This window comes from Puma concolor, chromosome E1 (genome assembly GCF_028749965.1).
Source record: "Puma concolor isolate L17-30 chromosome E1, mPumCon1.1.hap2, whole genome shotgun sequence".
Classification (NCBI taxonomy): Eukaryota; Metazoa; Chordata; class Mammalia; order Carnivora; family Felidae; genus Puma; species Puma concolor.
In genome coordinates, this window is record NC_141680.1 from 24109328 (window position 1) to 24135806 (window position 26479).

Here is a 26479-nt window from a genome sequence, read left to right on the forward strand (position 1 = left end):
TCCTCTTGGACACCCACAAACTTCCCGAGGAAGCTTGAGCCAGTCTAGACCCACTCTGCTCAGCCCAGGGGGCTCATCCTCTGGAGGAAGGGATGTGCAAACACCCCCCCCCCCCGCCCCCGCCAGCCCACTGCTTCTGATACAGTGTGCTGAGCAGGAGAACCGAGGCAAAAGCAAGAACTGGTGGGAGCCTCGTGAGAGCAGTTCATGGCCCGCACCCCCATGGGCAGAGGCAGGTGGCAGAAAGTGTCCCAGAGGAGGCGACATCATTTCAGCATGAGGGGCCTTGAGGCATGAGGAATGGATTGATTCTGAAATAGTTTCTGTGTTGGTAATATCTCCACTCCTGCTTTCATGAATGGTTGGTTGTTTTCTTGTTCACCCTCCACAGATCCTTAGAGACAGCCTGTCACATCGTCACCATAGCCCCAATAAGACTCCCAAGGTGACCCAGCTACTCAAAGGTGTCATAAAAAAATGAAACCTGCTTTTTGATTCCTTGAGCCAGCCAGAAGGAAGTGAGTATTTTTTAAAATCCGGTTTCAAGTACCTCAAAATACTGGGCGACTGTGGCTGGAAACCGTCACTGACATGCGAGGGACTTGGGAGAGAGCTCGCCATCCCAAGTGTGAGCTTGAACCGGAAAGAAACCTGAACTACGCATATTGTAGCTTTGACAGAGCATCGGAGTAGGAAAAGCAAAGCCTTTTCAGCCAGGCAAAGCCGGGTGTGGAAGACAGCCCTGCCACTTACCAGCTGTATCCTGTTAGGAAATACAGGCTCTGAGCCTCAGTTTCCTGGGATGGAACATGGGGATATGGTTCCCAGCCTGCTGGGTTGCTTTGAGAGTTAAAAAAAAAAATAATGTGTGTAAAGCATCCTGGTTAGTATCTGGCAGAGAAGAGCCTCTCAATAAATGGCAGGCATTTTTTAAATCATTATGATTACAACTACTGTCATAATTATAGAGATACCTTCTCAATTCGGAGGGTACTTGAAAATAAACTTCTATCCAAAACTCCCTCTCAGCTTATTCTAAAATCTATTCAAAGAACAAATGGAGCTCTGGGCTTTTATCCTGGGCTCAATTGCAAACGGAGTTTCTACATCATTTCATAATGAGTGTTTGTGATGAGATCACAGAACCACAGAAGACAAAATTGGAGACAGAGAAGCTCCTGCACCTTTCAACCCTGTCTGTGAAACAAAACAAAATAAAGCGTATCAGCCTCTATGGATACACGGAGGATAAGAGATTTTGTCCCTAAAAGATGTCAAGCGTTAAAGTGAAACCTGGATTTCAGTGCCCATCTCTTACTAAATCTTCCGCACTGTATGATGAGCTACTCTAAAGCAATGCCGTGCAGATGTAGAACTCACGTGATCTAAACGGAACAAGTAGAAGAGGAAAAGGAGGAAGGGGCTGAGGAAGGGGTGGGGTGGGGGGGAGGAGGAAGGCACGGGCATAGGTTTTTTTTTTTAAAAGACCAGGTGATTCCAGTGTGCAGCCAGAGACTCATTGGATTGTGCCGCTTCCCTTTGACCCTTTAACGCCATACCCCTTCGGTAAATAGGAAATAGGAAATACTTGCTTCCCCGTCTCCCTGTAGGCCCAGTGGGGTTTAGTAAAATTGCGCCTGACATGTAATACACTAGATGCTGCTGAAAGCCACGTGCTTATTGTAAAACAATTACTAGGAACTGGGAACCACAGTAGATCAAGGACAAGGCTGCACTTTCACATTTATGTGTTAATGGGGGAGCCCAAGGCCTCCGGCAGGTGGGGTGAGTGTTGCCCTTTGAACACGGCATGACTTACAAGGGATTTCAGGTATCTGCTGGACGCTCTGGGCTGTTTATTTGATCACAGACACCACATCCAAAGAGGTAAGTAAAGCAAAATCTAAAACATTTGAAAAAGGAAAGCAGAGTTGTGTCTTTGCAGTTTTCTCACGCCGCTGTTTTAAAGTGATTTCTTGGGGCGCCTGGGTGGCGCAGTCGGTTAAGCGTCCGACTTCAGCCAGGTCACGATCTCGCGGTCCGTGAGTTCGAGCCCCGCGTCAGGCTCTGGGCTGATGGCTCGGAGCCTGGAGCCTGTTTCCGATTCTGTGTCTCCCTCTCTCTCTGCCCCTCCCCCGTTCATGCTCTGTCTCTCTCTGTCCCAAAAATAAATAAAAAAACGTTGAAAAAAATTTAAAAAAAAAAATTAAAAAAAATAAATAAAGTGATTTCTTGGTTTCCTCCTTGTTCGTGTGACCACTAGATGGCGCACACGTTACAAAACAGTATCTGAAGTGGGCGCTGCTATCACTTGGCAAAGGGAATCAGAGGTAGGGTGGCCAGATTTAGCAAATGAATGAATGAATGAATGAATGAATGAATAACTCCCAATTAAATTGGAAGTTCAGACAAACACATATTTCATGGGCTACCCCACTTATACTCAAAAAAAGCACTGTTGTTTTATATGAAATTCAAATTTAACTGGGTGTCCTGTATTTTGTCTGGCAATCTTAATCAGTGGGGTACTTTCGGGAATAAGTAGGTAATCCAGTGGTGCTCAGCTTTTTCAGATACTAGAAGTTTTTCGGTGGCATGGTTGAAGGAATCCAAAGATTCAAAGCAACGTGAAACAAGGTAGCAATGATTAGAGCATAGTCACAAGGGTTATAGTGCAGCAGTGTCTTCAGGGTCCAAAAAGCCCTGACAGTTAACCCTTTACTTACTGGTTTGTCCCATATCATTGGGTGAGTCCAGCTGTTCCTGCCCTAACCACAGCTCTTCAGTCATCAAGGCAAGTTCTGGAATAATCCCAGCATTCACTCTTGCTTTCTTTGGCAATGGCTTGAGTGTGGCCTTGCCCTACGCCTCCTTGCTCTTAAAGTAAGTTGGACCTACATTACTTAGAGAAACACAGTCCCAGTGTTCACCTTGACAGAGAGTGGCATAGATAGTCACTTGTGAGAAAAGGAAGTTTTACATGTTAAGCAGAATTTGATGGCAGACACGTAGCGGTTGGTGCTGTGCCTCCTGCCAAGCTGACATCCCTTGGCCAGCCTCACATTCAATACCTCATGGAGAAGAAAAGGCAGAAACACCTGCATTCTGAGCTCTTTCTTTTCATTCTTTTTAATGTTTGTTTATTTTTGAGAGAGAGAGAGGGAGCCCACGTGGGAGGGGCAGAGAGAGAGAGGGAGAGGGAGCGAATCCCAAGCAGGCTCCTTGCTGGCAGAGCAGAGTCCAATGCGGGGCTCAAACTCACAAACCGTGAGATCATGACCTTAGCCGAAGTCAGACGCTTAACCAACTGAGCCACCCAGGTGCCCCTCTGAGCTCTTTCTTGACATGAATTGGCTAATCTCCCTGCTTGACCACAAGTCTCCTACAGGAAGAGTCTGTCCTTATAGCATCTGGCACAGAGAAACGCTGAAGGCAGACCTCGAACTCAGGGCACTGCACCCTGAATCAGTGTTGTCTTCAACACACTTTCCAGACAGATCAGTTGCCCCAGTTTGTGATCCAAGTTGTAGTGCACCTGCTCTACCTGTAGGACGACTGGGTCCCTGGGAAGGAGAAGAAGACCGAAAGAAAGGAAATGGAAAAGCAAAAGTTAGCAATAGTTTGCAAAAGTTAACCTTAACGGCTATGCAGCTAGAGCCTGCTCTGATCACTAATTCTTCTCTACTGGGGGGGAGAGGAAGACCTGATGGCCAGAAAATCTGTCTCAGACCCACTGTTAGGATCTTGCTTCTTTCTCCTGCAAAATGAATGTTTGCAGGAGTCGATACACGAGAGAGCACAATCCAGTCTCTTTTTTTCTCCCCGCCCCAACTCTTTCCAAGATCTCTTTCTTCCTAACAGCTTTACTGAAACACAGTTTGCACATTTTTCAATGTGCACTTTCGTGTACAGTTCAGTGGCTTTTGGTATATACACAGAGTTGTGTGACCAACAGTGCAATCAATTTTACCACGTTTTCATCACCCCAGAAAGAAATCCCACCCCCATCAGTGGCCACTCCCCATTGCTTCCCAGTCCCCACCCCCAGCCCCAAGCAACAGCTAACCTACTTTTTGTCTCTATAAATTGGCCTACCCTGGACATGTCATATAAATGGAATCACATATTATGTGGTCTTTTGCGTCTGGCTTCTTTCCCTTAGTATGATGTCAAGATTCACCCAAGTTGTAGCACGCGTCTGTACTTCATTCTTTTTTCTGCTAATATTCCATGTAGGGATACACCACGTTTTATGTACCCATTTATTGGTTGATGGATGTTTGGGCTGTTTTCACGTTGGGGCTTTTACGAATAATGCTGCTATGAACCTTCATGGAGCACACAGTCCATTCTGTGACTCTGCTCCAGGTCTTATAGACACATTGAGAAGGGTCAACTGTCTTTCTTTGTTCTAGAAACTCATTCACAATAGGGCAGCTCCACGGGGATGCTGCCTCCAAAGTAAGAACAAAAAGAGAATATATATTTAACTGGGGGAATATATATTTAACTCGATGGCATCAGGCTTTGGCTCACGGCAGGATCTCATGGTTCATGAGTTCAAGCTCTGCGTCAGGCTCTGTACTGACAGCTCAGAGCCTGGAGCCTGCTTTGGATTCTGCGTCTCTCTCTCTCTCTCTCTCTCTCTCAGTCTCTCCTTCCCCACTTGTGCTCTCTCTCTCTCTCTCTTTCAAAAATAAATAAACATCAAAAAAAATTAACTGGGGGAGAGGAGACACTGGGCAGGAGGGCTCTTCTGGGTAGATTCTTGCCAGGTTATATGAGTTCTTGGGCTCTGAGGAGTTTAGGGAAGATTGCGAGGTTTTCCATCTGCAGAATGGGTACATGATTCCTTTGCTTCCTCCAGTCTATAACTAACACATCCACATCTAAGAAAATTTGGGTCCTAAAGTAACACTATGTTTAGACAGCTTTGTAAGAATGGTCAGACAATGGCATCTTTGGGAAATTTTTGCCCTCTGAGATATCCTGAATTCCTTAGGTCAACACATGGATAAACATGAAAAAGAAAAGAGGCTGCATTTTTCAGATTTTCCTCACCACTTTCAAGGCATAATGGTCCTAGAGAGGAAGCCAAGCACTCCTCTTTCAGAGGGGAGAGAGGGGAGAGGGATCAAGATTGACTGAAGTGAGTCATCCTTACTCCCCTGCTGAGATATTCGTCCCCTGGGAACTCTGCATGGATTCATTCCACACAACTTACTGAGCACCTTCTGTGTGCCAAGTGCTGCAGATAAAAATACCATATCATTTTGCAAGTGAGGAAACTGGGGCTCAGAGTTCCCATAGCAAATGATGCTAGCAAATGATTTTACCTAAGTCTGACCAGGGAGCGGCCATTATGGAAACGTCAACAATGATTAAAATGCAGTCGCTACTCTCCAGCAGATTATAAGCTAGTGAGGAGAACAGATAAATAAGTAAAAAATGAAAAAGAGACAGATCGGTACCAGAGGTGAGAAGCATAGAGAAATCATGGGGTTTAAAACCAAGGGCACTGCAGCCAGTGGTGGGTAGGAGAACACATAGTTTCCCCAAGAAAATGAAGTTTGAAAAACAAGGAAGAATCTACCAGGGAAAGGAGGGAAAGATGAGTTTCCTTGTAGAGAGAGAGCAGTAGCTACAAAGGATTTGCTATAACAGATAGCTTTAAGAAGTCTGTAAAAATATCAGCGATTGTGGCTAAAATTAACAACACAGGAAACAACAGATGTTGGTGAGGATGCAGAGAAAGGGGAAGCCTCTTACACTGTTGGGGGGAATGCAAACTGGTGCAGCCACTCTGGAAAACAGTATGGGGGCTCCTCAAAAAGTTAAAGATAGAACTACCTTATGATCCAGCAGTTGTACTACTAGGTATTTACCCAAAGGATACAAAAATCCTGATTTCAACAGGTGTGTGCACCAGTGTGCAGCATTATCAACGATAGTCGAGTTATGGAAAGAGCCCAAGGGTCCATCAACGGATGAATGGATAAAGAAGATGTTGTATATTACACACACACACACACACACACACACACACACAGTGGAATATTACTCAGCCACCAAAAGAATGAAATTTTGCCATTTGTAACAACATGGATGGAGTTAGAGTGTATTATGCTAAGCAGAATAAGTCAGTGAGCAAAAGACAAATACCATATGATTTCACTCTTAAATGTGGAATTTAATGGGAATGCAAGCTGGTGCAGCCACTCTGGAAAACAGTATGGAGGTTCCTCAAAAAATTAAAAATAGAACTACCCTACGACCCAGCAATTGCACTACTAGGCATTTATCCACGGGATACAGGTGTGGTGTTTCAAATGGACACATGCACCCCCACCTTTAGAGCAGCACTATTGACAATAGCCAAAGTATGGAAAGAGCCCAAATGTCCATTGATGGATGAATGGATAAAGAAGATGTGGTATATATACATGTATATACATATATATACACACACAGTGGAGTATTACTCGGCAATCAAAAAGAATGAAATCTTGACATTTGCAACTACGTGGATGGAACTAGAGGGTTTTATGCTGGGTGAAATTATTCAGAGAAAGACAAATATCATATGACTTCACTCATATGAGGACTTTAAGAGACAAAACAGATGAACACAAGGGAAGGGAAACAAAAATAATATAAAAACAGGGAGGGGGACAAAGCATAAGAGACTCATAAATATGGAGAACAAACAGAGGGTTACTGGAGGGGTTGTGGGAGGGGGGATGGGCTAAATGGGTAAGGGGCATTAAGGAATCTACTCCTGAAATCATTGTTGCATTAGATGCTAACTAATTTGGATGTAAATTTAAAAAAATAAAATTAATTATTACGTTGAGAAAAACCCTTTATTTTATCAAATATTACATGGTAAAATTTATGTTTAATAAAATCTTTGGTAATATTTGGCCTCACTCAATATAAAAAATGACATTCTTTTAAATTTACTTTAATTATATTAGGAAGAAGACAATTTTGACAAATAAAATATTGTATTATTCTTGGTTTGGTCATGATGTACATGAAAATATGGAAAAAAAACCTTGAATTACTAGCTTAGTATTAAATGCAGGTAGAAACTTTAAAAAATGTGTAATTTAAGAAACAAAATGGGTGAACATAGGGGAAACCATAAAACAGATTCTGAACTATAGAGAACAAACTGAGGGTTGCTGGAGGGGAGGTGGGAGGGGGCATGGGCTAAATGGGTGATAGGCATTAAGGAGGGCACTTGGGATGAGCACTGGGTGTCATATGTTAAGTGATGAGTCACTAAATTCTACTTCTGAAACTAATATTACACTGTATGTTAGCGAACTAAAATTTAAACTGAAGCTTGAAACATTAAAAAGGAAGAAGAAGAAAATCGGTGATGGGAGCAGTGGGTATGAGTGGCCATCCAGAGCGGTAAGAGACGACAGAGGTCAACCACAAAGGGATTTTTATATCACACTGAAAGATGGCTTTTATTCTGAAACTTATGGGGGGCCATGAAGGCTTTTAAACTGAAGGGGGAGGTAATCTAAAATTTTACCAAGTTTACTTGAACAACATTGTGGAAAATGGATTGGAAGGAGCACGAGTAAAAGCTAAAAATACTCCCAAACCTTGTCCAAACCGGCTCCATTCTGAACCACTTGTCTGGAAAAGACACACTGTTTTCATGGTGGCTTTTCGCTTCACTGTCCTCCTGGGTGGGCCCGTGTCTTCCTCTTCTTGTCCTTACCCCATTGGAGTAGACCGCCATGTAAAAACCCTAAGGAAAGAAAGTTGCTTCACAGGTAAAATTTCTAAGTTCTTGTAAGTCTGAAGTGTCTTCATTCTGCCTTTACTCCTGACAGAAAGAGTTCCAGGCTGGAAAACAGCTTCCCTCAGAACTTTGTGGGCATGGCTTTATTGTCTTGTGGTGATACCAGTCTGGTTGTCTTTCCTTTGATTTCACGTTTGAAAGAATTCTCTTGTGCTTCACACCCTCTGGAACACTATACTTCGGCTGCACTGGCCATCTTGTGCCTCTTCCTGGAATTTTCTTCCCCAACTTTGCTCATCACTGGCGTTATTTCATTCAGGTCTGAGCTCAAATGTCCGCTCTCAGAGAGGCCTCCCCTTAGCAACCTCGCTACACCAGCAAATACTAGAGGTGCAAAACAATATTTATCAAGTTAATTAAAAATACTTAGTTATTTCCAACTAGGATTCTGTGAAAATATTTCAGAAAGGAGGTAGTATTTGGACCAGGCCAAATTCACAATCTAACTTATGTTTGATTGGCTCTCTGTATGGAGAAAAGGTGAATCTCAAATCCTTACCTCATATAATACACAGAAATGTATTCAGATTTATTCAGATGCCTTTTAAATCTAAATGAAAAAGAAAACTAATAAATATTCTAGAATAAAAACATAACATGTCTGTCTTCATCACCTTGGAGGATGGTAGATTCTTTTTTTTTTAATTAATTTATTTTTTAATTTGCATCCAAGCTAGTTAGCATGTAGTGCAACAATGATTTCAGGAGTAGATGCTTTAATGCCCCTTACCCATTGAGCCCATCCCCCCTCCCACAACCCCTCCAGTAACCCTCTGTTTGTTCTCCATTTTTAAGAGTCTCTTCTGTTTTGTTCCCCTCCCTGTTTTTATATTATTTTTGCTTTCCTTCCCTTATGTTCATCCGTTTCGTCTCTTAAAGTCCTCATATGAGTGAAGTCATATATTTGTCTTTCTCCAACTGACTAATTTTGCTTAGCATAAAACCCTCTAGTTCCATCCACGTAGTTGCAAACGTCAAGATTTCATTCTTTTGGTTTGCCGAGTAATACTCCACTGTGTGCATATATATATATATATATATATACACATATATATATACATACACACACACACACACACACACACACACACACACCACATCTTCTTTATTCATTCATCCGTCGATGGCCATTTGGGCTCTTTCCATACTTTGGCTATTGTTGATAGTGCTGCTATAAACATGAGGGTGCATGTGTCCCTTCGAAACAGCACACCTGTATCCCTTGGATAAATGCCTAGTAGTGCAATTGCTGGGTCGTAGGGTAGTTCTATTTTTAGTTTTTTTGAGGAATCTCCATACTGTTTTCCACAGTGGCTGCACCAGCTTGCATTCCCACCAGCAGTGCCAAAGTGATGGAATATGGCAGATTCTTAACCAGGACACCAAAAGGTACTAGTCACTAAAATAAAACAGTAAACTGGACTGGATTAAAACTTAAAGCTTCTGTTCATCAAAAGACACCCTGAAGACAGTGAAAAGGCACGTGAGAAAAGATATTTGCAATATATGGTACAGAAACTCATTTTCTGAGTAAAGAGCTTTCACAATTAATAAGAAAAAAGGAAAGCAACACAATAGAGAAGTGACAAAAGATTTGAACAGACACTGCCCCAGAGAAGATATCCAAGCAGCCAATAAACATATGAAAACAGTGCTTAATTTCACTGTTCACCAAGAATGCAAGTTAAAAGCGCAATGCAATACCACTATGTGTTCACAGGCGTTGAACAGACACTGCCTCAGTCTATTTGTGCTGCTATAACCAAATACCATAGGTGGAGCGGCTTATAAACAGCAGACATTCATTTCTTACAGTTCTGAAGGCTGGGAAGACCAACCATGGAGGCACAGATTTGGCGTATGGTGAGGACACACTTTCTGGTGCATAGACTGTGCTTTCCAGCTATAACCTTCCATGGTGGCAAAGGACGAATCTGGGGCCTCTTTTATAAGGGCACCTGTCATCACCTCGTAAAGTCCCTACCTCTAAATACCGTCACATTGAGGATTAGGTTTCAACAGATGAATTGAGGTGGGGGAGTGCATTAGGATGATAATATTCACCACACATGGCTAAAATGAAAAGGAGAAACAATGTGGGCAAGTGGTTGGGACTCTCCTATCCTGTGGGAAGTAGGTATATTTATCAATCCCTTTGGAAGTAGCCTCTGAGGCTACATAGACGTACATCCTATGACTTAGCAATCACACTCCTGGGTAAATACCCAATAGAGTTGTGTGCATATATTCATCAAAAGATATTTACGAAAAGAATGTTCACAGCAGTGCTGTTAGTAAGAGCCTAAAACAGGAAACTGCCTAAATATGCCTCAACAGTAGAATGGATAAATAAATTGTGCTACAGTCATAAAATGAAATGCTACTTAGCAATGCTAATAAATGAACTATTATTACACGTGAAAACACGAATGAACCTCATAAACATATTTAGTAAGGGAAGCAACGCGCAGAAGATTTTGTAGTTTACGATTCCATTTATATAAATTCAAAAACAGGCAAAACTAACCTATGAGTTTAAAGATAGTTATCATTGCTTTCTACTGAGGCTTGGGGGGGGGGGAATGAGGGACTGTGTAGCAGTGGGAGAGGACACCAAGAGATTTCTGGAGAGCTGATAATGTTTTAGCCTTTTATCTTGGTGCTGGTCACATAGGTGTATCCACTTTGTGAAAATGCATCAATGTGTATACCTACCATTTGCACACTTCTCCGTATGCGTGTTATATTTCAGTTAAATGTTTGCCAAAAACATTATTGTTTTGGGGACTGAATAAGATAATAAAGTAAAGAACTCAGTTCAGTGACTATTATGTGACAACCACCCACTAAATGCTTGTTGTTAAACTTCATAGTATAGTGACCAGTGACCATGATGAGCCAAAGTGAGACATTCATTTAGCAGTACAAAAAGTAAATTAAAAAAAAAAAAAAACTGGATCACACCCAGAAAGATGGCTATCATCAGTCAAAAGCAAAAAAAACAAGCCAAAACACTAGAAAATAAGTCTTGGCAAGGATGTGGAGAAATTGGAAACATCGTACAATGTGCATGGGAATGTAAAATGGCACAGCCACTGTGGAAAGTGGATGGCGGATCCTCAAAAAATTCAACACGGAATAGCAAATGACCCAGCAATTTCACTTCCGAGTATACACTCAAAAGAACTGAAAACAAGAACTCGAACAGAAATTTGCACACTAAAATGCAAAGCAGCATTGCTCACAGCGGTGACCAAAAGCTGGAAGCAACACAGATGTCCACCAGTGGATGAACAGATAAACACAATGTGGGATATACATACGACGGAATATTATTCAGCCTCTAAGAGGAATGAAATTTTGACACAGGTCACAGCCTGCATGAATCCTGAAGACACTATGCTAAGTGAGATAAGCAAGACACAAAAGAACAAATATTGTTACCAAAAAAAAAAAAAAAAAAATCCTTTCCCCACTGCTCTGAATATTATCTTTGTCATAAATTAATAAATTAACTGACCTATGCATGTCAGCCTATTTCTAGACTATTCTTTTAGTCTATTTGTCTATCCTTGGGCCCAAACCATACTGTTGTAGATGCTGTAGACTTAGAGTAAGTCATGTTATAAGGCAGTATGATCCTTCCAGCTCTGTTCTTCTTGACATTGTCTTGGCCATCCCTGTCCCTTTTTATTGCCTTATATATTTTAGACTCACTCTGCTTATCAACTTCCATGTTTTTTTAAAAATGCTGGGATTTTGTTTGGGATTACATTAAATCTATTAATCAATTTGAGGAGAATAACAACCCTTTGAATTAGGAACTATTATTATCCCCATTACAGAGACAAGAAATCTGAGGTTTGGAGAGTGTGAATAACTTGCCTGAAGTCACATGGCCAGGATTTGAATCCAACGCTGTGCTTTTCTGTGTCTGACTTCAAAGCCTTCACAATGAATCACTCCTTCCAAGTAGACAAGTATTTCTACGACTTCTGTCACTATGTGGATATTCAGTCTCGAGAACAGAGATTGTGCCATCCATGTTTGTATCTCCTTAGCTCCTGGATAGTGCCCAGGACCAAACTCATTAAGTGATCTGTTAAATCAGTGAATGAATAAGAATCACTGGTTTCTGAGAACATAATTCCATGCTGACAGATAAATGTATTGTGCTTACCCCTTAGACACAAACACCCAAAGTGAACAGGCAAAACTACATCCACTAAAGCAACATGTTTGTTTTGTTACATTTTAACTCCTAAGTGCCTAAGTCTTACCACAGTAAATCAGATCCAGTGTAGATAGAGTTCTTTCCCTGAAGGTGATATCCAAGGACAGGTGTTGGTTGGGAACGCTCACCGTCCTTAACATTCACCTAACTGCTGTGCCTTCCTGCAGACTTCTATCCTGCTTGCTCTCCTCCTGATCCAGCTGCCACAATGTTGCTGGATTGCACACTAACAGCTTACGCAGCCATATGATCTGTGTTGCTGGGTGGAAGGGGAGTTTGTTGGATTTCCACTGCTCTGCACCCACTTCTCTTCCGGAATAGCAGCCTTGTTTCCTTTGCTGGAATTATCTCTTCTGTGCCAAGCATAGTCTGCTGGGGCCTATCTACCCCCAGGTGGGCAAGTGACCTGAGCTTGACCAATCTGATGTTCCTTCCCTGGGTGCAGGATCTTGAGCAGAGAGCAAATAAGCAGGGATTGGCTGGCTGCAGCGTGGACCAGCTGGCTCCCCCAAGGGGGTCGCTGTTGATGTTTCTCAGCCATGACCCCCAGTCTCCTGTCAATTCTCTGAGCCCCTAGTGGCCTTCCAATAAATTTCTTTTCTGCTTAAGTTAGTTTGAGTCACAACCAAAAGATTCCTAATTGATACATAATCTAATACCAGAAGCGGATGTTACGAGGCTAAGCAGCGAGATTTGGGTGAAGGAAAGAATTGGTATGAGAATTCAGTAATTCTTCTTCATGTTGTAGTAAGCAATGGGTTAACCTGTTGCCTATGAAGCCTTGAGATGCATACTGTGTGCTTCCTGAGGCTTTAACATTAAAGGATATTATAAGAAAATTTCAAATTTTGGAGTGTGCTGGTAACTTCTTCAGCAAGGTCTTCCAAGGATGATTCGATTAAACTAAACCCGATCCCATCCAACAGTAAGAGAAGGGAAGAAAATACAGATTTGCTAAGAGTTGCCTTTTTGCCAATGGTTTACAGTTACAATTGTCTGGGAATCCAGGAAAATCTCAATTCTCTACCCTCAAACCAAAGTCAGCAGAAGAAAGTTACTTGAAAGAAGACAGTTAGAAGAAGCTCCATAATAGGGACAGAGACACCAAGCAGGAGGGGTCTCTCCCAGGCACCTCCTGATGCCACAAAGATGTCAGCACGCCCCTTGGGAAGATGCCACAGGAAGTAGCCAGTGAACAACACAACAGCAGTCAGTGCTCCACTGGGACCACGGAGCCAGCATGCCTGGGTTTGCATTGCTGCCCCACTGCGTGACAACAGATTCTTTACTGCTCCATGACCAGTGTTTGCAAAGGGGAGATGATAATGGTTCCTGTCTCATAGGGTTGCAGTGAAGATGCAGCCTTTAGAACAGTGCCGCCCCATAGTAAGCAATCAATAAATGTTGCTTCTAACATTTTAGTTGTTATTGCAAAGAAAGGGTCATCCGTGTCATCCCCACCTAGCCTGGTGTTCTAGATTATTCTCAAGTAGAGGCCAAGACAGATACTAAAGGATGGCCAGAGTACCTGGGCCTATTGCCAGGCCACAGCTGTCCCCAGGCAGTTCTAGTTGAAAGCCTATGGCATGGTAAGATCCCTGACTCTTGTTACCATCCATGGCATTTGCCAGAAGTGATAAAGCAGGATCCCATTCACTTTTTAAGGGCATGATTTTGCCAGAGGAACAAGCCTGGTCCACGACAGTCTACGATGGTGATTTCCAGGCTCCCAGACTCACAGCAGCAGGAAGAGAGCTGATAGAACAGTGCAGCTCCCAAAAAGGGCACCATCCTTGATGCACATGTCTTGTGGTCCATGAAGGTTAACACAGGAGGGATTTCCCCAAAGAGACAGCAGGGGCCACAGAGGGCAAAGGGCAAAGGGGAGCCTTCCAGAGGACAGCACTAGGGAGGACGGGTACTTGTTTTGAGGAAGGACATCCATGTGATTTCTGGCAGAATATGACAGGGTGACCATTGACAGTTGTATCCTGTCCTTTCTTTTCCAAATGAGAGTTTTTAGTGCAATTACCCTGTTCTCCATTGCTGTTTACTAAATGCATCAGTGGTGATTAAATTTACCACTGAACCTCACTGGACCACATAGGACCATAGCAGCTCCCTTCACGAGGACCATGAATCACCTAGAGAACCAGACTACATGAAATCATGGCTTGTCTGTTTTGGAAAACGAGTTCATAGAGGGAGTGGGGATTTTTTGAGGTGTATTTATGGGGATGCAGGTGGGTGTGGATATTGGGCAGTTAAAGGGGGTGGACTGTACTAGTTGGGTGTTTGTGCAACTTGGCATTTTTTCACTCTTCTGATAAAATAACACCTCCAAATGTGGTTTGGTTGGCATCATGATCCTGCTTCCAGATCTAGGGATGGTCCTTGATTCTCTTCAGCCAATCAGCATATCTGATCCCCTGGCTGTGGAAAGAAAGCCAGTGAAATTGGCTAACTCTGGAAAAAAAAGAGTCCCTCACTCCTCCCCCTCCATCTCTCTTTAATGGAAATTGGGAGAAAGGAACTCCCCTCCTCTGGATGGCATCTTGTCAAGATGTGACATGTGCAGTCACTGTGGGGGCTGGGGAGGAGCTGGTCCTTGGTGATGTCCAAACTCATCCTCACTTGAATCCATCCTTTTCAATTACATAAGTCAATTGCGGTTTTAGCCAGTTTAAGTTAGGAGTTCTGTCACTTATGGCGTAAGGGGTTCTAACAAGTACACTAACTAGCAGGATTGGTGCTTTTATCTTTTAATAACAAGAGCTGTTATTTGTCAAGGGCTTTATGGTTTACAAAGCATTTGCATGGACAGTTCTCTTGATCTCATCACCTCCCCTGCAGGGCAGGCAGACCAGACTGTACATTATCTATCTATCATCCACCTTGTACTAGATGAGGAGACTGCGTTGGAGAGATTCTACTTTGCCCAAAGACACCCAGCCAGTAATTAGAGGAGCTGCACCTTGAACCCAGGTCTGGTTCCAGGAAAAAAGTCTCATGCTGCAGCAGAGTCGTGCAGAAGCCGTCACCGAAACACAGCAAGTCAAATGAGACGGACACGTACCCAACCCACCTGACTTCTTCTTAGCCTCAGATTCTCGGTGGCAGTGCCTGGGTTTCAGATCCTTGAACCCCAGCAGTGGTTGCTTCTGCGGGAGGGGAAGTGACTCCGTTTGAGATATCTCTGGTGCAGTCAAGCGGAAGGTCATTTTCCCTTGTGGTTTCATTGATTTTATGAGGAGGGAGTCTGTGATCTTAGTTGGAAATATTTATGTTTGAAGGAGAGAAACTTAGGGGACTCAGTTGTGTCTGTAGGCCAGTCACTCCCAGGGACCTTCTTAATTTAGTGATTCCTCCCCTCCAGCCCCCTCCCTCTGTCCGTCTTCCACGGCAGGATTGAGCAAGCGATGTATTTATGAGACTGGAGCTCCAGAGCCCACGTGGGGGAGTAAATTACAAGTGAATGTACCTCCAGGATGGGGCAGCCTCCCTCATCCTGGTGGCACTTCAAAGCTTCCTGAAAATTCCCCAAGAACAACCAGTCTCAGCGGGGCTCTGTGCAACCCTCTGATGACTCTGCCCAGACGTTCTCCGAGATGTGCAGACCCTCATTTGTGTCCACACCCCTCTCTAGCAGTTAGCAACGCCTCTTGGCAAAAGGAGACACTGAGGCACAGGGAGGCCAAGGTTTTGAACTTAACAGGCTTGAAGGCTGAGCCCATCCTCCAGATGTCCGTCTGGGGTTTCATTTACCTGTGCTCCATACCTGAAGGGCCAGGACTGTGTCTTGTCTATCCTGGAATCCCCGTCTCTAGCACAAATATGGCAATAGCTAGAACTCAGTACCTTTTTGTGGAAAGAGTGGACAAGTTTGCTGTCCTGGTCTTTATGCCAAATTTGATTGAAGTCCAGTTTGAATTTCCAATTCATTTAGGCCACAGAGAACAAAGAATTTAAGATGCCCATAAACACTGGATAGTGTCCAAACCGATTCCTTGGTAACTTCTAGGCACCAAAATAAAAACATTTTACATTAGTAAAATTGCTCTGTAATCCACAAGGCCCTTGTACTGGTATTCTACTGTTCACAGGCAACAACCCATGAGGCTGGTGTAACTATGCCCATCTCAGAGACCAAGAAACTGACACACAGTGAGCCTGGGTAATTTGTCAAAGTCCCACAGTTGAGTGACAAAGACAGGTCTCAAACCCAGATCTTTTCATTCTGAGCCCAGTATTCTTCCCACCCAAGGGGTGTATTTCTGTTCCCGCCTTCTAAGGGCACTGGAGAAGCTACTGGAGAAGAAAGAAGTTAGAATCAAGGACAGGAAGTCTCTGGTTTTGCCTGAGGCAGTGGAACAGGAAGACAAGGACTCTCCAGGCTTCTCCCATTTCCAGAGCACCTGATACATGCCAGCCCCATGCTCCACACATACCTGCTTCCAGGGGAAGACTGTCAGGCAAGCTGAAGCTTCCAGCCCCTCTCTTATGCAGACCCCCTTAACCGCCCTGGGTAAAGGGTGCCATCAATTTACTACACAGGAACACTTACTTGAAGCCCTGAGCTCATGTATTTAAAAAATACATATTCGGAGGCTTACCAAATTTGACAACAGCCCTAAAAAAAATGCCTGACATTATCCACAATAAGTTGTAGAGCTGAATATAAGCTCTCAATAATAAAAACCAAATTTTAATCAACCATGCTCAAGAAAGGCCAAATTATCTTCTGACCATGGAAAACATATATTTTTAAAGATTTTATTTTTAAGTAATCTCTACACCCCATGTGGGGTTCAAACTCACGACCCCGAGATCAAGAATTACATACTGTACCAACAAAGCCAGCCAGGCGCCCCTGCCTATGGAAAATATTGCAAAATCTTTGTCATGTTGACAAGTGACCAAAAAGTATGCAGTAAAAATGTGGGGAAGACGGTATTTTAAAGAGGCATGCCTAGGCGATTTTTTTAATTGTCATTTTTCTGAATTTTGTGACATTTGTGGTATTCACCTGCCTTAACATGTGGGGTTTGGGGGGGGGGTCATTTCTTAATTATTTTAAATTTCATTTTCAGTAGGTTCCACGCCCAACATGGGGCTTGGACTCACGACCTTGAGATCGAGAGTCACATGTTCTATCAACTGAGCCAGCCAGGCACTCCATTTTTGTCATTTTTAATTCTAAATAAATGTTCATTTTGTGCATTATTTACACTTGTAATTTTGCATTCTCCTTTCTTCAAGAGGGCCCTGTCAAGTTGGAAAGGTGTCAGGCCCCATACAGTTAGAGTCTGTCCCTGCATGGGTCATCTCGTTTAAATTATAAAAAAAACTCCATGGAAGAATTACAATTCTAATTTTCATTTTGCAGATAAAGAAACTAAGGTTTAGAGATGACCGTTTTGCCCCAGATCCCAGAAAATGGAAAGGATCAAAGCCTGGTTTCCAACTCAGATTTGACTCAAAGCCCATGTTCTTCCTACTGTGTTACTATCAGTACCAGCCTTCGTGGAGATTCATTCCTGGTCCAGCCACATGATGCCTTGGGAAACTGTGGTTTGAAAATATGTCCCCAAATCCTTTGATTCTTTTTCCTCCCTGATTCCCCTCCTCTGGAGCACGGGCTGGACTTAGTGGCTTGGCGGATTTGGAATATGGAGGAAATGATAGTGCATGACTGGGTCTTAAACAGCACTGTGGCTGCCTTCTTGCTTTCTTTCTCTTGGGTCATTCATCGCAGGGGAAGCTGTCATGTCAGGGAGGCACTCAAGTAACCTTTCAGAGAGGTCCTCATGGTGAGAAACTGAGGCCTCCAGCCAACAGCCATGTGATGGGCCATCTTGGAAGCAGACCCTCCCAGCCCCAGTCAAGCCTTCAGATGACAGCAGTCCAGCAATCTCATGAGAGACTCCAACCCGTGGGAGGAGCACTGTGGCCTCAAGAATCCAAATGCCCACAGTCCTGACGGGCCCTCACATTCATCTCTCGGGTGTGTGGAAACAGGCCACACTGCATCCTCTGTGACCAGAAACTCGATCTGCATGCAGTGGGCCAATTCCATGAGGTGTGTGGATACCACAAAAACGGCACGAGACACTTGGTCTGAGAGAACGGGACATACATCTACAGAGGCTGGGGAAGCCACCCCACATGTCCTGAAGGAACCCCCATGCTTGGGCTGCTCCCTTGTGAGGGGACACCCACAGCGCTTCGTACACACAGATTTGATGGTGACTTGGAGCTGCAAGAACTGCTCCGTGGGGTTTGTTGGGGGATCCAGAGCCTGACTCAAAGTGAGGGACATTGTAGGAAGGATGCCAAGACAAGGGTTTGTAGGCTTGTCAGGCAGCCATATCTGAAACAGTCCTCTCTCTGCCACCCCCTCCCCCCCAACCCACCCGCACTTCCTCCTTGTCAAATCAGCCACACTTGCTAATAGTGAGTGGAGTGGGGTCTCCTGGAGGAAATCGGTTTCCCAGGAGGTAACCTCTTTTGATTTCAAACAAGTACATTTCCTTGTGTCCATCAAAAAAAAAAAACTCCACTTTTTTGAGGTGACAAGTCTACCTGATTTATCACTGGCATTCCCAGGATATGGGGTTTTCAGTGCTAAAATGGGGACAGTCCTGAGCACACGGGAGAGTTTGTCACCTATTGGCATTTAAGTAAGTGAGAAGTCATGGGGCACCTGGGTGGCTCAGTCAGCTGAGCGTCCAACTTCAGCTCGGGTCATGATCTCATGGTTTGTGGGTTTGAGCCCTGCATCGGGCTCTGTGCTGACAGCTCAGAGACTGGAGCCTCCTTCGGATTCTGTGTCTCCTCCTCTCTCTGCCCCTCCCCCACTCTCACTCTGTCTCTCTCTCTCAATAATAAACATTAAAAAAAATTTAAATAAGTGGGAAGTCAAATCAATGCAGATTTTTGTAAGTAAAAAATTAATGTTTGGGCATTAATTGGGTGGCTCAGTTGGTTAAGCCTCTGACTTTGGCTCAGGTCATGATTTCACAGTTCGTGGGTTCGAGCCTGGCATTGGGCTCTGCACTGAACGGCTCAAAAGCTGGAGCCTGCTTTGGATTCTCTCTCCCACTCTCTCTGCCCCTCTCCCGCATATGCTCTGTCTCTCTCTCTCTCTCTCAAAAATAAACATTAAAAAAAAGAAACCTTAAAAACATTACTAATAATATTTATCACTCACCTTCAAGAGAGTTTACAATAAGTAAAACCTTTGTACTGAATTTCTTCAGGAAAGCCTGGAGTGCTTTCAATAGGAGGAAGTGGAAGGAAGAGAGAAAAACAGAGTTATGTTTCACAGACTTATCCTCCTTGCAAGTTCACTTGTATCAGCAGCACTGGCAAGTGAGAACTCACCTGAATTCAGAACTGTGCTCTTCTAGAAACACGGTAAGGTGAGAGGTAAGTTGTCCTGTGAATGCCTACAGGGGAGAACGTTATTTAATTTAAAATGCTAGCAAAGGTCTTCAAGGGACGCCTCATTTTTCACAGGCTTGCACTCCTCATGAATATGAATATCAGGCTCCAAAATCCATTGTGCAAGAAAAGTAACTTTTGTTTTTAAGTGCTTAGCTTAATTTCTATTAGGAGTCTCCATTGTAGCATGGTGTGGGAATTCGATCTTAGCCAACTCTGGAGTCCTCAACTTTTCTTCAAGGTTGTGTCTGATTTCAGGGTTTGGGGGGACCTAATGTAGCACTGAGGTGCAGGACAAGGAGGGGCACGTGCTAATACTAAGAACAAATACTTAATGAGCACCTGTGCTATGCTGGACACTAAGCACTTTACACATCCTCTCTTTTGACCTTGGATCAGTACTGATCTGAACTATTTTTTTAATATTTATTTATTCATTTTGACAGGAGGGAAGGGGCAGAGAGAGAATCCCAAGCAGTCTCCACGTCAGCACTGAGCCTGACTTGGGGCTCGATCTAATTAACCCACGAGAGCATGACCTGAGCTGAAATCAAGAGTCAGATGCCCAACCGAATGAGCTACCCAGGTGCCCTTGATCTGTGCGATTTTTATCCCCATTTTGCACATGAGGCACAGAGAAGGGAAGAGACTTACCCAGGCAGTGAGAGGCAGAGATGACGTTTGAAACACAATGGCCTGGTTCTGGAGGCAGCGTGCCTAAAGTCATTCATTTAACAAGTTTTGATCGATCACCTATTACCCAAACCAGACCCACAGGATGGAGCAGTGGACTAAGCGGACAGAGACCCTTGCCCTCAAGTAGGCCCTGTCCTGGCCGCTATGCCTTCCTGCCTCTTTGTGGCAGCCATAAGACATCCACTTCCCATGCCGGTCCTTCAGACAGCATTTTATTTTGTTCCTATTCTAGAAGACTCTTCAGGCCCAGTGGCCCTCTTTTTACATCCACATTCCTGCTAGGGAGACGGACATTCACTGTGCTGTGTGCACTGTGCTGGCCAGAGTGGGACTTTGCAGGGCTCAGATCTCTTCTACTTTCAACCTCTCAAACCCAGAGCACTTTGCCCCCACACCAGGTCAGTGCCCAGGGAACAACTTGGCGGGTCCGTGTCAGGCACCCCAGCATGTACACCAGCCCTTCCTGCTCTGCCGTCTGACTCTACACCTTGCTGGACATCTAGCTTGAATAGGGAACAGGGTCTAGTTCTCCATCTCTCAGGGGGTCTGGCATGCTTCTTTCCACCTCCTCGCTTTCCCCTTTTCTGTGGGCCAGAAAACTGGCTCTAACTCATCCAATCTGTTCTATGTCCTGAGTTACGTCACAGCCACAGATTAGGAGTTTTAAAACCCTAAAGCCTTCTCTGCTCTCTGCAGAAAGTCTCATCCCTCCAACTGGCTGTGTGTGACTGATTCCCAATGGCAGAGGGGTCAAGCAAGGAATTGCAGAAATATCAGGGGCACGAAAGCACCGGTTAATATTGCACAACATCTGCCTAGCATAATTTCTGCATGTCAGGCCCTGTAAATAAATAGTTTGCGTGCATTATTAATGTTCGCAAGAGCTCTGACATACACACCTCTTTGTGCCTCAGTTTACTCACTTGTAAAGTAGGGATAAAAATGGTATCCATTTCCTGGTTGCTTGGGAAGAGTGAAATGAGTTAAAAGGTTTCCAAGTGCTCAGAGCAATTACTGGAAAAGAGCAAATATAAAATGTTGGCCATTATAATTATTGTAGTAATTTCTTGTCATGTTTGTCTTTCCCTTTATATGCATTCCAGGATGAAGACATGCTTTAAAAGTTTGTGTCTGCAGGGCGCCTGGGTGGCTCAGTTGGTTGGACGACCGATTTCGCCTCAGGTCATGATCTCACGGTCTGTGAGTTCGAGTCCCGCGTCAGGCTCTGTGCTGACAGCTCAGGACCTGTTCAGATTCTGCATCTCCCTCTCGCTCTGTCCCTCCCCTGCTCATGGTCTGTCTCTCAAAAAGGAATAAACATTTAAATAAATAAACAAACAAACAAATAAATAAATGTTTGTGGCTGTATCCTTAGCACATGCCAGGCTCTGACACATATTCAGTACATGTTGAATTTTAACTGAACAAAATGTGGCATTTTGTTCTCTCTTAAAAGATCAGATTGGAGGTGGGGAAGTCACTTGACTTCCCCTTGCCCTCCACCCTGCCCCATTCCTTGTAGGAGATTGTATTTCTTAGAATGTCAGAGCTGGAACAGATCTGGGAGATCCTGTGATCTAACCTCAGTTTACAGAGAAGGGGTTATGAGCCCCAGGAAGGAGACAGAGCATGAACGGGGGAGGGGCAAAAGAGAGGGAGACACAGAATCGGAAGCAGGCTCCGGGCTCTGAGCCATCAGCCCAGAGCCCGGTGTGGGGCTCGAACTCATGGACCGCGAGATCGTGACCTGAGCTGAAGTCAGACGCTTAACCGACTGAGCCACCCAGGCACCCCACAAAGGAGGGATTTCTAATCCAGCAGACAGGAGGAGTTTAATCACTTCTTTTGCATGGCCAGGTCAGGGTTCAAATCCCAGGCACACCATTTGGAAGTTGTATGCCCTTGGATAAATGAAGCCTCGCTGTCCTTGTTTTCCAATGGGGACTATAATACAGAATCTGCAGGAGATGTGCATGGAGGAGATGAACTGATGTGGTAATGTCTCTAGCACATCATAGAAACACTTGTTCCCTCCCTGCCTTCCCCAACTCCTGTTCTGATAGCAAACCAAAGAAACAGAAGACAGGACCCTTATTCCAGGAGGCTATCATCCAAGATACAAGTGTACGTCTTTCCAAGAATGAACAAGATGGAACAGAAATGAGCCGAAGGAAACATCAGTGCAGGGGGAAAAGTTAGTAGGATGTTTTCCGGAAGAGGCAGTCCTAGTTTTAAAGGAGAGAAATAAGGGGGCGCCTGGGTGGGCTGAGCTGGCTAAGCGTCGAACTTCAGCTCAGGTCGTGTTCTCACGGTTCGTGTGTTCGAGCCCTGTGTCCAGCTCTGTGCTGACGGCTCAGAGCCTGGAGCCTGCTTCGGATTCTGTGGCTCCCTCTCTCTCTGCCCCTCCCCCACACTTGGTCTCTCTCTCTCTCTCTCTCTCTCTCTCTCTCAAAAATAAATAAACATTAAAAAAAAAATTAAAGAAAGAGAGAAATAAGACAGATTGCCAGAGTGTAGCACAAAGGTTTTCCAATGGGCTTTTCTGAGACACCACCTGTATAAAGTAGAACTCCCTCAGTTTCTCTCCCCGACCCAGCTTTGTTTGTCCACGGCACTCACACCGCTGACTCACTCGTCCGTCTTTCTGTAATTGTCTGCATTCCCAACTGGAATGTATGCTCCACGAGAACAGGGACTTCCTCTGTCTTGTGTTCAGCGTTCCTGTTCCTAGAACAATATCTAGCACATGACAGCTGCTCAGAAAATATTTATTGCATGAATAAGGAGTGACAAGTCACAAAGGTGGGAACCAAATGGTCTTGGGAAGGAAGGAATGATCTGACTGGCAAGAGTCTATGTTTAAAATATTGAGAAATACCATGGAAGGTCGTAAGACACTCAGGGCTGAGATTTGATCACTTCCCATGGCAGAAGGAAGGCCTGTGCTGTGGGGCTGGTGGAGTAGCTTTGCTCTCTAGAAGGCCCACATTCCTGACCTTTGGCCAGGCCCCCCTCACTCTCATACCAGCTGGTGAGCCTAGAGAGATAACCTCCCCCCACCCAAGACTTCGGGTGCCTTTAGGTCAGCCCTTCACACAGGGGTCATCTGCAGTCACCGCCTTTGACTTTGCTGAGTGTTGGCCCAGTGAGAGCAAAGTGTTGGAAAGACCGGACACTCAGAGTCCACAAAGAACATAATTGAATCACCGAGCATCTTGTTTGTGTTGGGGGGGGAGGGGAGGTAAACTCTAAGAACCTTCGCCCATAAAACTGTCTGCAGTATTGAAAACACGCTTCATAAAAACTCCCCGGTGACCAGGAATGTACCCTTCTAACGTGGGATGTGACTGAAAACATCTTGAAAACCTGAATTACCCCAGGGTCACCTACTTTGGCTGGTATACAGTAGGGGGCGCAGCTGCTACAAATGAGATTAGTTACACATTGACTCCGGCTCACTGTGTTTACAGCTTTGCACAGACACTTGGCCCTGATTCCTCACACTGAGTAGTTAGCAGGTGTGCCAGCAGAAGAACAGGGCTAAGCCAGACAGTCTGAAGGGTAACGTTTTCCTGGTTGACATCCTATTTGACTGTAACCAGTTCTCTTTTTACAAAACCTTTTTCATCTGTATCAGTTCTCACCGTGTAAGACTAGCTTTCCTCCTGAAGACCTCACTTATCCCCAGGATCAGTGTTTGGTGTCCCGAGAATCTGTGTGTTAGAAGAAGGCTGGGCTGTCCGAAATGAGGGAGCCCAAGCCCCACCCACTGGCTTGAAGAAAATCTAGACAATAACGTCTGGAGCAAGCCCAGTCTTCCCAAGAACTGGCCTTATCGGGGCTTCAAGGGAAACCGCGCCTGGCTTCCCCTGGAAGTGATACACAGTCACTGGAGGAAGAGAGCTGCGCCCCGGAAATCCCAAACAGAGGGGCTTCCGAATGCTAGCCGTTGGTAGGGATGTTTGCCCGTTTAGGGACTGGCAGATGTGAGCTCCTAAGAGCGCTGAGCTTACAGAATAAGGAATGAACAAAGGGTGCCCTCCTTACCTCCAACCCCTCACCCTCTCCTAAGCAACGAGCCTCCAGGGCTGTCTCAGCGTCACCACATCCTGCTTGGATGGCCTTGGGATGCCCAAGTCACCACATGAGTCAGGGAAGGGAACATGCAGATACTTTGCTCTTTTCTGGAGTCTTGGACCTTCAGTGTCGTTGACCAGCTTGCTTCCGGTAGCAAAGCAGAGCAGTGAACTCCCAAGAAGTTCGGGTGCTCCTCATGTCTCAAGGACTTTGAGACCCCGCATCCAGGCCGACTTGGTGTCTTAGCAAAGGGAGCAGCCAGGAGGTCCCTTCTGGCCCCTCACCCCCCTCTTCCTCCCTCCACATGACTCCAGTGGATGGAGGTGCCAGAGAGGGGCTGGGAAACAAAGGTGGCTTTCACCCAGAGCCTGCTGAAAAGGGACAGTCCTGGTGGGGTCTGCAGCCCTGAAGCAGGGTGCCGTCCTGTGACTCTGGGCTCAAAAATGTGTGAAATTTCTTTTTGCTGGGTATTCTACATCAAGCGGAACCTGTTCTCAGAGAAACATTCCATTTCACAGACCCTAATGGCTTTCCTCTGTGCTGATGCATTAATGAGGCTCCGGCTCGTTCTAATCAGAAGGAAGCCATGCAGATAATTGCCTGAATTTTTAATTCAGGGTTATGATAGGGGAATCAAAGTCACACTGCAGTTGCTGAGGCTGCCTCTAGTTCCGGGCCATTGACTTTTGCAATTTTCTTTGATTTCCCCCCTCCGTCTCTTTCTCCCCACCCCCACTTCTCTCTCTCTCTCTCTCTCTCTCTCTCTCTCTCTGAGGCTTGGTGGAGACTGACAGTTTCGGGGTGGGGCAGGGTGGAGAAATAGGGACAGCCCTTGGGGTCTCCTATACAGTCTCTCTTCTTCCTCCTTCTCTTGTTAAATCCCTACCCCCACCCCAGGAAAGAGTAGACGCTGCCTGCACCTGTCCCCCCAGGGCTGGTTCTGGGAGAGCGCTCTCTGCAACTAGCCTCCCCACTCAGGGTCTCCATGCCCATAAGCAAAGACAGGAAATTTGCCCCAGGAGAGGATCTCCCTTGGCAATTTACTTCTCATTTCATTTCGGTTCTTTGGGGGCAGGGGAGAGAACTGCAAAGGTGAAAGGGAAAGAAATCAGGTGACCAGAGCGGCCGCGGTGTCTCCCAGCTCCCTGCAAAGGTGATTTGCGCCAGATTGGTACTGGGACCAAGGGCAGGTGAGAAGCTGGAGGAATCCAAGCCTGGGGTCTTTCCTGAATCACCTTATCTCCCACCCTAACAATCACAGGGTGCCAGAATTTCAAATTTACGCAACTCCGAGAACTTACAGGCAGTGGAAAGAGGTGAATTCAAACCGGTTGTATTCTAGGCCACCAACCAGCACCCTGAGCAAGAACCCGGAGGCTGGTACAGAGGGAGGCCCCCTGACGCTGGCCAGTTTTCCCAGTCTCCTGGACCTTGGAGTGATAGAGAATTTGCCAGGGCGAGAGCCAGCTCTGCTGGCTCAACTCCAGCCAAGCAAGCTGGCTTTTCCAGGAGAGCCACTGTTCCTGCAAGCGAAGGCTGTTCTCCCAGCACCTCGGGTGCTGTCAGTAGAAACACTGTGGGCACATGTTTACACTTTAAGCCGGTAGCAGCAGAGTGACTCTTCCCCTTCCAGACTGGGCAGCTGAGTGGCTGGGCACCAGTCACGTGGCCTCTAAGAGCAGAATTTATTTCCACATCTCTGATTCTCTGTAGGTTTAGGATTTCCACTTTCAGGAGAACGAGAAGATATTGGTGCCATGACTGAGCATCTTCTAGGCACAAAAGACTTTATGCCATCCTTCCTTTGCAGCCTGCCAAGTGCCTTTGAGGAAGGGAAGGCTGCCCGTACAGATCAGGAAAATCAGGTTCACTGCAAAGAAGCAGACATTGTGCCCTCACCTTCCAGTGGAAGCTTTTGTCCTGTAGAATCCCGAAGTCCCTTTCCAGCTGCATTCTCAGGGCTTAGTGATGCTATTGCTAACGCTGTCTTTCCAACTGCTGGCCGCAGCTTCCAGAAATTATAAGGAGCAGTCGCCTTTTTCGTGCTGGTGGAATTTGACCTCCATGGGGCTTTTGTTTCCTCAATAAAATCTTGCCTCATGCTTGAACAACACCTCTCTCCCAAGAATGCCAAATCAACCATAAATATGCTCTGCAGTCATCCAAACACTAAAGGATAAAGGAGAGAAGACTAAACCCCTTAA

At 45.1% G+C, this 26479-nt stretch overlaps 2 long non-coding RNA genes across 3 annotated transcripts; one reads left to right on the forward strand and one right to left on the reverse strand.

Annotated features, from left to right (window-relative positions):
- The first annotated feature begins 1519 nt into the window (after positions 1–1519).
- On the forward strand, positions 1520–21553 carry LOC147574204 (uncharacterized). Its single transcript, XR_015244007.1, has 3 exons — positions 1520–1887; positions 19319–19487; positions 21302–21553. It is a non-coding gene; the product is annotated as an uncharacterized LOC147574204 (long non-coding RNA).
- On the reverse strand, positions 8940–26479 carry LOC147574205 (uncharacterized). 2 transcript variants are annotated; one of them, XR_015244006.1, is made up of 5 exons: positions 25577–26479; positions 19443–19507; positions 15918–16076; positions 15145–15220; positions 8940–14492 (listed from the first exon to the last, which is right to left on the reverse strand). It is a non-coding gene; the product is annotated as an uncharacterized LOC147574205 (long non-coding RNA). The 2 variants fall into 2 exon arrangements; XR_015244005.1 differs by having other exon boundaries at positions 15136–15220.